The sequence below is a fragment of the Peromyscus leucopus genome, chromosome X (genome assembly GCF_004664715.2).
Source record: "Peromyscus leucopus breed LL Stock chromosome X, UCI_PerLeu_2.1, whole genome shotgun sequence".
Lineage (NCBI taxonomy): Eukaryota > Metazoa > Chordata > Mammalia > Rodentia > Cricetidae > Peromyscus > Peromyscus leucopus.
The window spans coordinates 27335663-27348169 of record NC_051083.1 but is presented as its reverse complement, the minus strand read 5'-3'; the positions used below and the strand labels follow the sequence as shown (position 1 = coordinate 27348169).

Sequence of the window (12507 nt, the reverse complement as noted above, 5' to 3'; positions counted from 1 at the left end):
ATTGCGGTTGAAGGTTCCTTTCTAAAAGAGAAAACTACATTTTTATAGCTCGAAGTTCTTTAATGGTTATTACTAGAAGAATCTCTAAGCAGGTTGGAAGAACCCGTTCCCAGCCCTTGTTCCTAAACTAACCCATGCTTCATGCTCCACTGCTTCTGTCAGCCATCTTTCATTTGGCTAAGCACTGGGAACAGGGAATCAGGCTTCTCGGTATGTTCAGACTTTCTTGGCTAGGGGCCAGATCCTTGTGAGTAAAGGACTGGTGGCAGGCAAACAAGTTTCCATTCCTCTACTCAACAGAAAGCATCTCCTTACCTTCTTCTCTCAAACCTATCTCAGCTTAAAGACACTGAGAGAACCGTGTCCAACATTCTTTGGTTATAGATCTGGGGCTCTGTTTCATCAGCATTACAGGAGGAGTTTAGCTTAGTGAAGGGAACTTCTAGTTCAGTCTGCCTTTATTGTAGCAAATCCCCCAAACCAAAGCAATGAGTGCTTGGAATGAATGAAGTGCACACACATCCTTGGCAGGTCTCTGGCTACAACTGTAACAGGGCTTTACCAGCATTTGGCAGTGGTCTTTAACTATTTGGAAGATGTTATCCCAGTATAAAATCCTGGCTTCATTTTTTTTTTGTAGTGGCAGGAGGAGACTGGTACCCTGTGGTCCTTCTCCTTCAGGTGGACACAAAAGCCCAATAGATGTGAGAAGAGGAAGGTGATTTCCAGAGGAAGGGTGACCTCATTCCTTAAGTTCTGGCCATTCACAGCAGCTTGGCTTTTCTTTCAAGTCTTGTTGAAAGTGGATCTCCATGGGGCCCTTAGGAATTTGAGAAAAACACTCCAACATTTACATTCATTCCAATTTGTGTGAGCTTGTCAGAATCCGAGCTGCATCATTAGGATGACATCAGATAGTTATCGACCTATTTCTTTGTTTCTAAATCTTGCTTGACACCTTCTAACAGTAAAATTGTTGTGTGATATTTTGATCACATTCTGATGCTCTCAAGATTGACAACAAAATTTGCTTTGAATCAGAGGGCAGAGCTAGCTACTAGCTGACCAAAATTAACCATAGAGGTTTTGGAGGACTGAGGACAGATAGACAGGAAGTAGTAGGGTGGGGCTTAGAGAGGATCTCAGCCCTTTTGGATGGAGGAATGAGAGAAAGAGAGGAGGTCACTGGTCACTTCTCTTCTGCTTTTCGGATCATTCTGGTTTTTATCCTGATATCTGACTCCCGAGGTCTTATTGTTAAAGAATAATTAGATAATTAGATAAACATATCATCTAACATATGTCACTTTTGTTTTACGGTGTTTGTTGTCTATTTCCCTGCATTCAAATGCAAGAGCATGAGAGATAGAACTCATACAAAACAATGAATTTGTGACATTACCACCCTCCCCTCCCCCAATCTTCCCATGTCCTTTTCTTCTGTATTTATTTTACGTCACATATGTCACCTATGACGTTATCACAGGTACATAAATAAAAATCAAACTCATTCTGTCACACATTTTAAATGGATGTCATTTCTCATATATTACTGTTGTCTCAATATAGCTGAAAAATATTTTAAAAAGAGTAGATTTTAATACCTCCATCAAAAACTATCCTGAGAGTCTAATGGGCAGTTGAACTGATTATTTTTGAGAGGACTGAGCAGATGCCATAACAGGCTGCTCAGTCTTCTCTCAGAGATCAGGCCTCAATTTGAGCTTCCTGAGACTAAACAAGCAGTTTCTGAAAGAGCCACAAACAAGGGACAATCAAATCTCCAACACCCCCAACAGCAAGAACAAGGAGGCCTGGTATGTGCAATATCAAGCCAGGCGAGGCCTGAGCCACAGTCAGCAAGCTCAGGGTAATAACCAAATAAAGACAAAGCCTGGGACTTGTCAAGGCCTGGCAAAAATTGAATAGCTGTAGCCCTAACCAACCCCTACTAGCCCTGGCCAATTAAAACATACTAACATGATTATTGCTTAAGCTAATCATATCTAAAATGACCTAACTGCTTTAGGACCTCCCCGTGCCTATGCTTAAAAGGAGCCTGCAAGCTCCTCTCACAGTCATGGCCATTTTCCTTTGTGTGGGATGGTAGGCCCCAGTATACTATAATCTTTCTTGAGATAATAAATGTTCTTGTTGATTGTATATGTGGATGGTGGTCTCTTGTGGGACTTTTCCAGGACCCTAACAATTTTGGGCCTCATTTGTCTTTTCTCTGTGACATATATCAGGATTTCAATACAAGTCATCAAGACTGAATGTGATATATTGGTGTTACAAAGTATTTTTTTTTTTTTCGAGACAGGGTTTCTCTGTGTAGCTTTGCGCCTTTCCTGGAACTCACTTGGTAGCCCAGGCTGGCCTCGAATTCACAGAGATCCGCCTGGCTCTGCCTCCTGAGTGCTGAGATTAAAGGCGTGCGCCACCACCGCCTGGCTAACAAAGTATTTTTATGCTTGTCATGGTCCCATTTTAAGGTTTTATTTTAGGAACTGTATTGCTTGGTGCTCCTGTTGCTGTGACAAAATACCCAATAAAAGCAACTTAAGGAACGGAGGTTTTGCTTTAGCTCACAGTTTGAAAGTACAGTGCAACATAGCCGGAAGTTCTGGCAACAGTAGTGTTAGGTGGCTAGTCACATTGTATCCACAACCAAAAAGTACCCCAGACAGCGGGGTCTTCAATGGGGACCTGAAGGGAGGGCCGGCAAATGAGAGAGACAATAGACACAAAGAATGAGAGCAAGACAGGATGTCTGATCAAGCTCCAAAATTTTATTTTCCTCTTAAGGCATAGATAGGGGGAGGTGAAGGGGGTGCAAGCAGGGAGGGGACTTTAATCATAGGTTGTTCAGCCAGCAGAGAATATTGCTATAAGGATCATCTATTCTTGCCTAACTGCAGTGCGGTCACTTGATTTCTGAGAAGAAGTTCTGGTATTTATGAGAAGAGGTTCTGGTGTTATGGAGACTTAAGCAAGGCCTAGATCTAGGAAAAGAGGAGAGAAGCCCAAATATGGCGGCATGTGTGTCAAGAGTCACTTAGGTATATGGCTGCCATCAAAAAAGTAGTGAATAGTGGTGCAGTGGTGGCATATGCCTATAATCCCAGCACGTGGGAGGCAGAGGCAGGTGTATATATGAGTTTGAGGCCAGCTGGTCTACAAAGAAGGTTCCAGGATAGCCAGGGCAACACAGAGAAACCCTGTCTTGAAAAAATAAAACAAAAAAAATGAAAAACAAACAAACAAAAAACCCAGAGAGAAATGAATGTATGAATGTTGGTGCTTAGCACCACCCCCCCCCTTATTTAGTCCAGGACTTTAGCTCAGAGAGATACATTTAGATACATTTAGAATGGGTCTTCCTGCCTCAATTAACCTAATCTGGAAAATTCTTCACAAACATGTCCAAGGTTGTGCTGTGGGATGGTCTGTATGTCAAATTGCTCTGATTGGTCAATAAATAAAACACTGATTGGCCAGTGGCCAGGCAGGAAGTAGGTGGGACAAGGAGAGAGGAGAATTCTGGGAAGCAGAAGGCTGAGGCAGGGAGACACTGCCAGCTGCCGCCATGACCAGCAGCATGTAAAGACACCGGTAAGCCACCAGCCACGTGGCAAGGTATAGATTTATGGAAATGGATTAATTTAAGCTATAAGAACAGTTAGCAAGAAGCCTGCCACGGCCATACAGTTTATAAGCAATATAAGTGTCTGTGTTTACTTGGTTGGGTCTGAGCGGCTGTGGGACTGACAGGTGACAAAGATTTGTCCTGACTGTGGGCAAGGCAAGAAAACTCTAGCTACAAGGTTGGTTTCCATGTAAATTGTAATTTCCACAAAGTTGTTGATTACAATTAACCATCGCAGAAACAAAAGTACTATGTCCTTGGCTAGTACACATTTGTAACTTGCTTCTCTTTCCCCATTTTGCTACATTTTATTTTGTCTAGAGACAGGGTCTCATGTAGCTAAGGATGACCTTAAACTTTTCTTCTTCCTATCTCCATTTCCTAAGTGTTAGAACTATAGGCATGCATCACCACATTCTATTTATGTGGTTCTAGTGATGGAACCCAGGGCTTTGTGCATGCTAGACAAGCACTCTCCTAACTGAGTTATACCCCAAGCACTTGTTTTGAGCTGGGATACAGGGGCTATGTGTCCCAGGCTGGCCTCAAACTCCTTATATAGCCAACAAAGACTTCAGACTTCTGATCCTCTTGCTTCAACCTTCTATGCTGGGATTACAGGTATGTACCACTACACCCAATTTATACAGATCTGGGGATTGAACTGAGGACTTTGTGTATGCTAGATGTTAGGGTCCTAGAGAAGTCCCACAAAAGACCACCATCCACATATGCAATCAACAAGAGCATTTATTAGTTCAGCATGCTGGAGCCTGCCATCCCACACAAAGGCAAAATGGCAAAGACCTTGAGGGAGACATGTGAGCTCCTTTTAAGTAAAGCCAAGGGGAGTGTCCTAAGGCAGTTATGTCACTTTAGATATGATTGGCTCAAGCAAGTGTCAACATCATATCAGTATGTTCTAATTGGCCAGGGATAGTTAGAGGCTGGTCAGGGTACAGTTTTCCATTTTGGAGCAGGCCTGGGCAATTCCCAGGGTTTGTCCTTGAGCTGCTGTGGAGCCTGGCTGACCTAGCACATACTGACTGTGGGGGCTGGCTCAGTGGCCCAGGTTTGGTGTGTCCTATCTCCCTTGTCCCTATAATCAGGGACGCCAGTGAGTACTTGTCCTTTATTTGTGCCTCCTCCTCAGAAACTGCCTGCTCAGTCTCAGGAAACTGAAATTGAGGCCTGATCTCTGAGAGAAGACTGGGTAGCCTATTATGGCATCTGCTTAGTCCTCTCACTAGACAAGTACTCTATCAACAGAGCTACACCTCTAACCCATGTCATTCTACTGTTCTTTTTAAATGAATCCTCTTTCAATTTTCTCTGACCTTTTCTCAATTCTGGTCCCGTCTTCTAAATACTTACTATCCAGCCCTCATTCTTCTGATTCCTATCTTCCTGTCTCTGTAATCTTAAAATCTATTGGCCAGATTTTTTTTCTGGTAACCTCTAAATCACCGGTAAAATGATGGAGAGTCCCATGTCCATGAAACATAGGGAAGAGCCTCCAAGAGTGTTTAATAAAAAACAATCTTGGTCACTGCACTCCTGAAGGTTTACATCAGTATAAATTCTCACTCTAAAAAAGAAAATATCAGTTTCCACTGGTTTTCCTCTTATTTTACACCAATCAACAAGCTCTATTCCATTTAGAGCCCAGGGACTTGTCATAAACAGAAATGACTGCTTAAAGTGGTAAAAAAAAGGAGATGTGGAAGTGAGGTTGACATAAACCCCTATCGCCTTTCTCCCTGGCATTTTTTCTGTGTTGTCATTGCTTCTTCCCTGGAGAGAATAGCCAGTTGTGTTGGGGTTCTGGGCTTGTACCATCAGGCTTGGTTTTATGTGATCCCAGGGATCAAGCCTAGGGATTTCTTCATGTTAGGCAGATGTCTGCTAACTGAGCTACATACCATCCTTACTTTTAAAAAAGTATATATAAAACCATCTCTACTTAATGAGCCCAGGGAAGGTATGACTGTTGAAAAAACATAATCTTTACATACTAAAGGTACTGGGTATGAGTTCTGATCTTGCCTTCCTTTAGATAGCAAGATTATTGATCATTCTTAGAGCACCTGTAAAATAGGGCTGATATAATACCAATCTACATTTATTAAAGCACAGAATTTTATTGATGGCAAGCCATATTTTATTAAAATATCACAAATGACTTGTATCCAACTTTTGGTAATGGTTTTTTGGATTCTCTATGGTAATATGAGATCAACAGTTTGCCTTTGGGAAAATCTTGGGTTCTCTCTATTTTATTTTATTTAATTTTCACTGTATTATTTTCCATGGCCTTCATCTTATTTCATTTCACTGTTTCAAATAAACCTAGGGATTTGTGAATGCTAGGAAAATGCCTTACCACAGTACTACATCCCTATTTGAGCATGAGTTCTTAATTGCATCTAATGCTTTGTTGGGGGGGGGAGGGAGTCTTGTCTGGGAATTTGAGTTTTATACCTTCCTTGTTTCATCTTGGATATGTTACTAAAACCATGGGGTTTGGTTGAAGACAAATAGATATTCCTGATGCCATCCTGCTGACAATATCCTGTACTGCTGTCAATCTAATCACCCAAAATATGCCTGGGTCATATTAGACATTGCATTAATTGTGTTTTATCTAAGCAATGTGGAAGTCTGGTGGTTTACATGGAAATACCCAAGTTTCTATATTTAGGTCATGGATTTTTATAGCTTTTGTACACAGAAGTAGCCTTGTGTCCAAATGATGGAAAGAGTTGTATTTAAGTCAGTTTTTGCATCCCTGTAGTCACTTACTAACAATCTAAATAGCACTTCCCAGCTGAGAAAACAACAAGCCACACTGAATTGACTTTGTAGAGAAAAATGGCCTTCTATATTATTCCTATATCAGATTACTTCCTTTCCTGCCCCTCCTTTTCATAGAATTCTCTACAATCATGATCTGCACATGATTGCAAGATGGAGTCTTATCTACTGTACTGCTCTTTGTGTATCTTTTCATTATTTTTGTTTGTTTTTCGAGCAGGGCCTCCTGTATGAAGGCTGGCCTCAGACTCGATATACAGTATGCATACCCAAAATATTTGGTGCTTGGAATAGAACCCAAGACTTCAAACATGCTAAGCAAGCACTCTATCAACTGAGCGACACCCCTAGCCTCCTCTTCATTGTGAAAAAGATGATTTTGAAAGAAGCTAAAATGAAATGGTAGAGGCAGCTGTTTTCTACCAACCCAGGCTCTCCCCTAAATGTGGCCAAGACAGAGGAAGCCATTTTCTTCTCCTGGTTGACAGCCTGCAAGAGGTATTCCCTTTCATGTGTCATAACTAACTGCTCATATTCATTTTGAGACTAAACCAAACATGGAATAGCCTGCAATTCAATGAGAATTATTTGTATGAAATGTGGAAAGAGAACAGGAAGAAAAAAGAATGAATACCCTCCTTACAAAATACTAGAAGGGGCAACACAGGTTTCTCAAGATAGTATCCTTCATTGAAATATCTAATGATGTTCATTCCCTTGTTTTTTTGCTTTTGTTGTGGTTTTTTTTTTTTTCAATGCTACTGGTGCTTTTTCAGTGCTGAGGATTGAATCCAATGCCTTATGTTTGCTAGGCAAGTGCTTTACCACTGAACTGAGCTGTATCTCTAACCTCTGAAGATGCTCAGTGGCAAGTAGGGAAGGACTGGCTTTGTTAAAAAGCTAATACTCCTGAACTGGGTGGATTTTAGACTGTCTTTTGCTCTGTGACTCATAGAGACCCACAGGGCATTGTAAACCACTTCCTATCATGGAGAGTGTTAGCACTTTCTCTTGTAAGAGAACTGTTAGCCCATTCTTCATCAGTGATGGGAGAGGAAATTGCTTGACATGAACTACTACCAGACTGTCTTTCCTCTCATATTGTGGAGTTCCAAGCTTTCAGACTGGCTGTGTAAGAGCTCCAGGCAGGAAAGTCAGCATGAAGGAACCTACTGAGCAACCATGAAGAATGCAGAGGAGTCTCAAAATGCTAGGGGGCTGGATGCAAAATGAAATTCTTAGAAAAATAACCATGCCTAGTGTATTAAAGAATCTACATGGCTGACTAACTGATTAGAACGTTGATTGTGAAAAGGTGGAATGTTGCACATCCAAAAACAAACTCCCGTGGGTTAACTTTAACTTCCCTAATAGCCATTTCTTGCCAATCTCTGTGTTTATCCTAACATCCATTCCTGTGACTATTAGAGAAATCTTCTTAGAATATATTAAGAGATTACTAGTTTCTACCAACTCAATGATTAAGGGTGTCACCAGATAACATCTGAGGTCTATAGCATAGATTTTGAGATTATAATATAATTGCATCATTTTCCTTTTCCTTTCCTTGCGCCAAATCTTCTCATATACCACTCTCCTTGCTCTTTCAAATTCATGGCTTCTTTATTTCTTACTTGCATATGTGTGTGTGTGTGTGTGTGTGTGTGTGTGTGTGTGTGTGTGTGTGTGTATTCCTAAATATAACCTGCTCAGTCTATGTAATGTTATTTGTGTATATCATTTTTTCAAGGCTGACCGTTTGATATTGGAAAACAAGCTGGTGTGTTCTTCCCTGGGGAAATCTATGTCTCCTGCTCCCTGCATTCCTTAGCCGCCTATAGTTCTTTGTGTAGGGTTGAGTCCTTGTGGGCTTTCCCTCATCTACTTTGGCATGTCACTTGTTTTTGTCCTTGTTCAGCTCAGGTTTTGGCAGTCATGCTGGTGAGACTTTATGGGTGTAGCTTCTGACATTTCTAGGAGACACAATCTCACAGCAAACTCTCTGACTTCCTGCCTCTTATTATCTTTCTACCCCCCTCTTCTGGAATGTTCTGCAATCCTTATGGATAAGTGCTTTGTTACAGATATATCCATTGGGACTGGACTCCACAACTCTGCATTTTGATTGGTTATGGTTTTCTGTAATATCTGCATCTGTTGCAAAGAGAAGTTTCCTTGATGAGGGGTGAGAACTATATTTGTCTGTTGGTAGAAGAACAAATGTTTAGAATGCAGTGTAGGATTATGATGGTTTAATAAAGTAGTGGTTGTAGGATTTCCTCCAAGATCCAGGACGTCATTAGCCTAGAGCAGAGATTTTTTTTACTTTGCTGTAACCCACCAACCTGATGTTTCCCGCAATGTATTTGAAAGGTGCCTTGATTTATGGCTTTCTTTATTCTGTAATTATTGTAAAAAGTTCAAGATACTTACCACATTGAAATATGGTATTTGGGAAAAGCTTAATCGACATTCTAGTGTCATGGTCACTCATTTTTGGCTCCAAAATAACATCTTTTTCTCCTTGCTTTAGGGTCTTTTGTATCCCAGGCTGGCCTCAAACTTGATATGTATCTAGGAATGACCTTGAACTTCTGATCCTTCTGCCTCCCTCCACCTCCTGAGTGCTGTGATTGAAGACACAGGACATCGAGCTTGGCTGGCTTTAATGCAAAGTTACAGATCTAATTCTGGGCTTCCAGGATCCTAGGCAAGCAATCTACCAACTAAGCCACATACCCAACCTCAAGCATTGTCTTTTCCTTTGAGGTGAGGGGTGTGTTTTCTAGTGGACAGCTGCTTGAGGCTCTGTCTACATAACAAAACAACTGGCTGAGAAGGCTATATATTCAACTAAGAGTCAAGGGCTGTGTTTACACGACACCAAATCCTTGTTTTGCCTGGTTTCCTTTCCCTTCTATTAAGCAATTATTTGACTGAACTGATCCAGTGTGTTTGTAGCACAGACACAGGCAGCTTCATGGGAGAGTCAGTGTAGGAAGTCGAGCTGTGGAAAGCTGAAATTAGCTCAAACTGCTGTGGAGCCAGGGACCGAAAAAAAAAAACTAAGGGTTGTAAATATTTCTAGCATATCTGTTCACAGGCATATCAAATCTGAAGTCTAAGAATGTGATCTACCATTTTAAGATTCTTTTGCCTTTTTATCTTTCTTAAAATATCTATTATAGGGTTTCTAATTAGGAACTTTGTAGAGAACAACTGTCTGTTGCCATGTCAAAAGGTTGATCACACCTTAAAGCAAACCTGGGAAAAGTTGAAGCTGAAGACAGGAGTATTTGCTCCAGGATTAATGACCCCAACTCTGTCTAGGCACTAGTGATCTTGTCCAGGTTCAAAGGTAGATTGACCTCGCCAGTTTAGAAACCATGGGCAGTGGCCAGACTTGTTCTAAGGAATTTTCCATTTTAGGTAAACAAGCTGTTGTTCTCACATTGTGCTTCCTTTCAAATTACTCTTATCTTTTTTGGTGGCCAGAGGGCAGAGCAAAGGTGACCCTAAAGCAAACAAGGAGCATGAAATCAGACTGTATTGCCAAGCTGTAATCCAGGCCTGCTCTCAGCACTCTCTCTGGAGACAGTATCCTGCCTCCTCCTCAGTCCCAATGGTCTCAGCATTCATTGAGTGGTGATTTCCAGGTTCCTAAGTCCTGGTACAAGAAATTAGAAAGAGACATGTGGATAGAAGTAGAAGCAGAGACCATCTGTTTAGGAAAAATCCCCAGGTCCAAGGGGGAAAGTGAGTCAAAGCTGGGGGTAAATTTGGAAGCTCAGTGATCCCTTGCTGTGGTCTTTAATGCATAGCCCAGTACCACCATGATCCCTCCTGCCATGCACTGGGGGAGCACAGCTTTCTTGAGCATGCTCTTTCTGTTCCATGTCTACTACACATGGGGCTAAGCCAGGGGATTTCATACCTTCCACTCTGTGGACTGGTTTCTTTCATGTGCTAATCTGGTAGCCTTTTAGACATCACTCCCTTTTCTACTCTTCTGCCCCACTTTCCCTCCTTTGCTCATCCATCACCTCTACCTGATCCTGGGGCCTTTCTCTCTGGCTGGATCCCCAGTCTACCATCTCTCACCTAATCATATTAGAAGAGCCATAGTTCACAACCGTTGATCTTTGCTAAACTATGCCATTATTATTACAAATCATCAGCAACTGGTGTCAGAAGAGTAAAAGCCCAATAATATAAACCCTCTAGCCATCTTGATTAGTCTTCTCCATGACCATCCAGGGGTCAATACAGGTTTTCTGCAACACAGGAAACCATCTCTCCACTCTCAGGGCTCCCGGAGCTGGGAGAAAACGTACCACCGCCATGTTGGGAAGCTGAAGTGGGTGGAGCCAGCAGCCACAGCACCGTTTCAGGCTTAAAAGGCTGCAGTTTAAAGCAACAGGCTCAAGGTAATATAAAAAATAAGCCACATAGAGATGGCTACCACACAGAGAATCTGGATTATGTTTTCTTTGATATTTGTAACTGAAGAAAAACATTTGATTGCAAAAGCTGTTGAGTTATGCCAAAATGTTTATTTTAAAGGTACCTTGACTTCAAAATTTGGCTATAAGGATATGTTACTTTGGAAAAGAGGCTCTGCTTTTGTTTCTACAGAAAGCCAGAGGCTATGGATTTGTTCCAGATTAAGATACATCAGGTTTGACCAGCCAAGACCACCTGAAAGGTCTCCGATGACACCATGGCCCAGATGATCCAACATCCAGAATCGTTTCAAGGCAACTGGCTCAGACGATACAGTCTCACAGACTACTCCATGATCCTAAAATTTTGTGTCCCCATTAGATACAGCGCCCCCCTCCAGCAGGAAGTAGTAAGAGAAGCTATGCCCAAATTCCCAAATATACCAAGCTGGCTTTGGAGATGTGTAAAAGTTAAAACCTTCCTTTTTAAAAAAAAGAAAAGGGGAAGTGCTGTGGGATGGTCTGTATGGCAAATTGCTCTGATTGGTCAATAAATAAAACACTTATTGGCCAGTGGCCAGGCAGGAAGTAGGTGGGACAAGGAGAGAGGAGAATTCTGGGAAGCAGAAGACTGAGGCAGAGAGACACCGCCAGCTGCCGCCATGACCAGCAGCATGTGAAGACGCCGGTAAGCCACCAGCTACGTGGCAAGGTATAGATTTATGGAAATGGATTAATTTAAGTTATAAGAACAGTTAGCAAGAAGCCTGCCACGGCCATACAGTTTGTAAGCAATATAAGTCTCTGTGTTTACTTGGTTGGGTCTGAGTGGCTGTGGGACTCGCGGGTGACAGAGATTTGTCCTGACTGTGGGCAAGGCAGGAAAACTCTAGCTACAGCCCTTAGTCTGGAACACTCTGTTCTTATGGCCCCTTGTCTCTTGTCATCCTTGTTCCAGCTTTACCTTTCCCATTCTACAACGAGGCTTTCCCAGACCATCTAAAATAAATATGTACTCTTCCTTAGGCATATCCCTGGGTTTCATTTCCTCCACAGCACTTAACCACAGTGGCAAACAGATTTTTTTCTTTCCTTGGTTGACTTATTGATTATTCTACCAAGAACCTTGTCTGACTTCCTCAAGTTGTAGGTGTTGAAAGAAAAAATGTCAGCACATTGAGGACCACTACCTCTGGCCCTATCCCACTCAGGTTTCATTTGACAGGTCTTGAGTGTCTAGAAATTTCCACCTCACTCCCCATGCCTCAATCTGTCACCATTCACTCCTTTCTACTGTCCCACTACCTAGGACTTGTAGACACATTTGAATAAGCAATTACCATGTAGAACTGGAGTTTCTCTCCAGATCCTTTGTGCAACTTGAGGGCAGGGACTGACTTAGTCATAGTGTGATCCATAACATATGCTCAACCCATATGCTCTATAAATACTTGTTGAGTGTGTAAATAAATGAATTAAAGAAGCTTATTAACACAGCTGATAGACTGGAGAGGTTTTTTTGCCAAAAGAATGTTTGGCTTATTCATTTTTATAAGTCAATCTTATATGTTAGTATAATCAGAACAGCACCTCTAAACAATC

The 12507-nt window shown here is 41.8% G+C and overlaps 1 long non-coding RNA gene across 1 annotated transcript in view; it reads left to right on the top strand.

Annotated features, from left to right (window-relative positions):
- Positions 1-10844, top strand: part of LOC119086649 — a 17552-nt gene extending 6708 nt beyond the window's left edge. Inside the window, exon 3 of the long non-coding RNA XR_005089991.1 lies at positions 10771-10844. This is a non-coding gene — a long non-coding RNA (uncharacterized LOC119086649). The remainder of the gene's footprint in view (positions 1-10770) is intronic.
- Positions 10845-12507: the final 1663 nt, after the last annotated feature.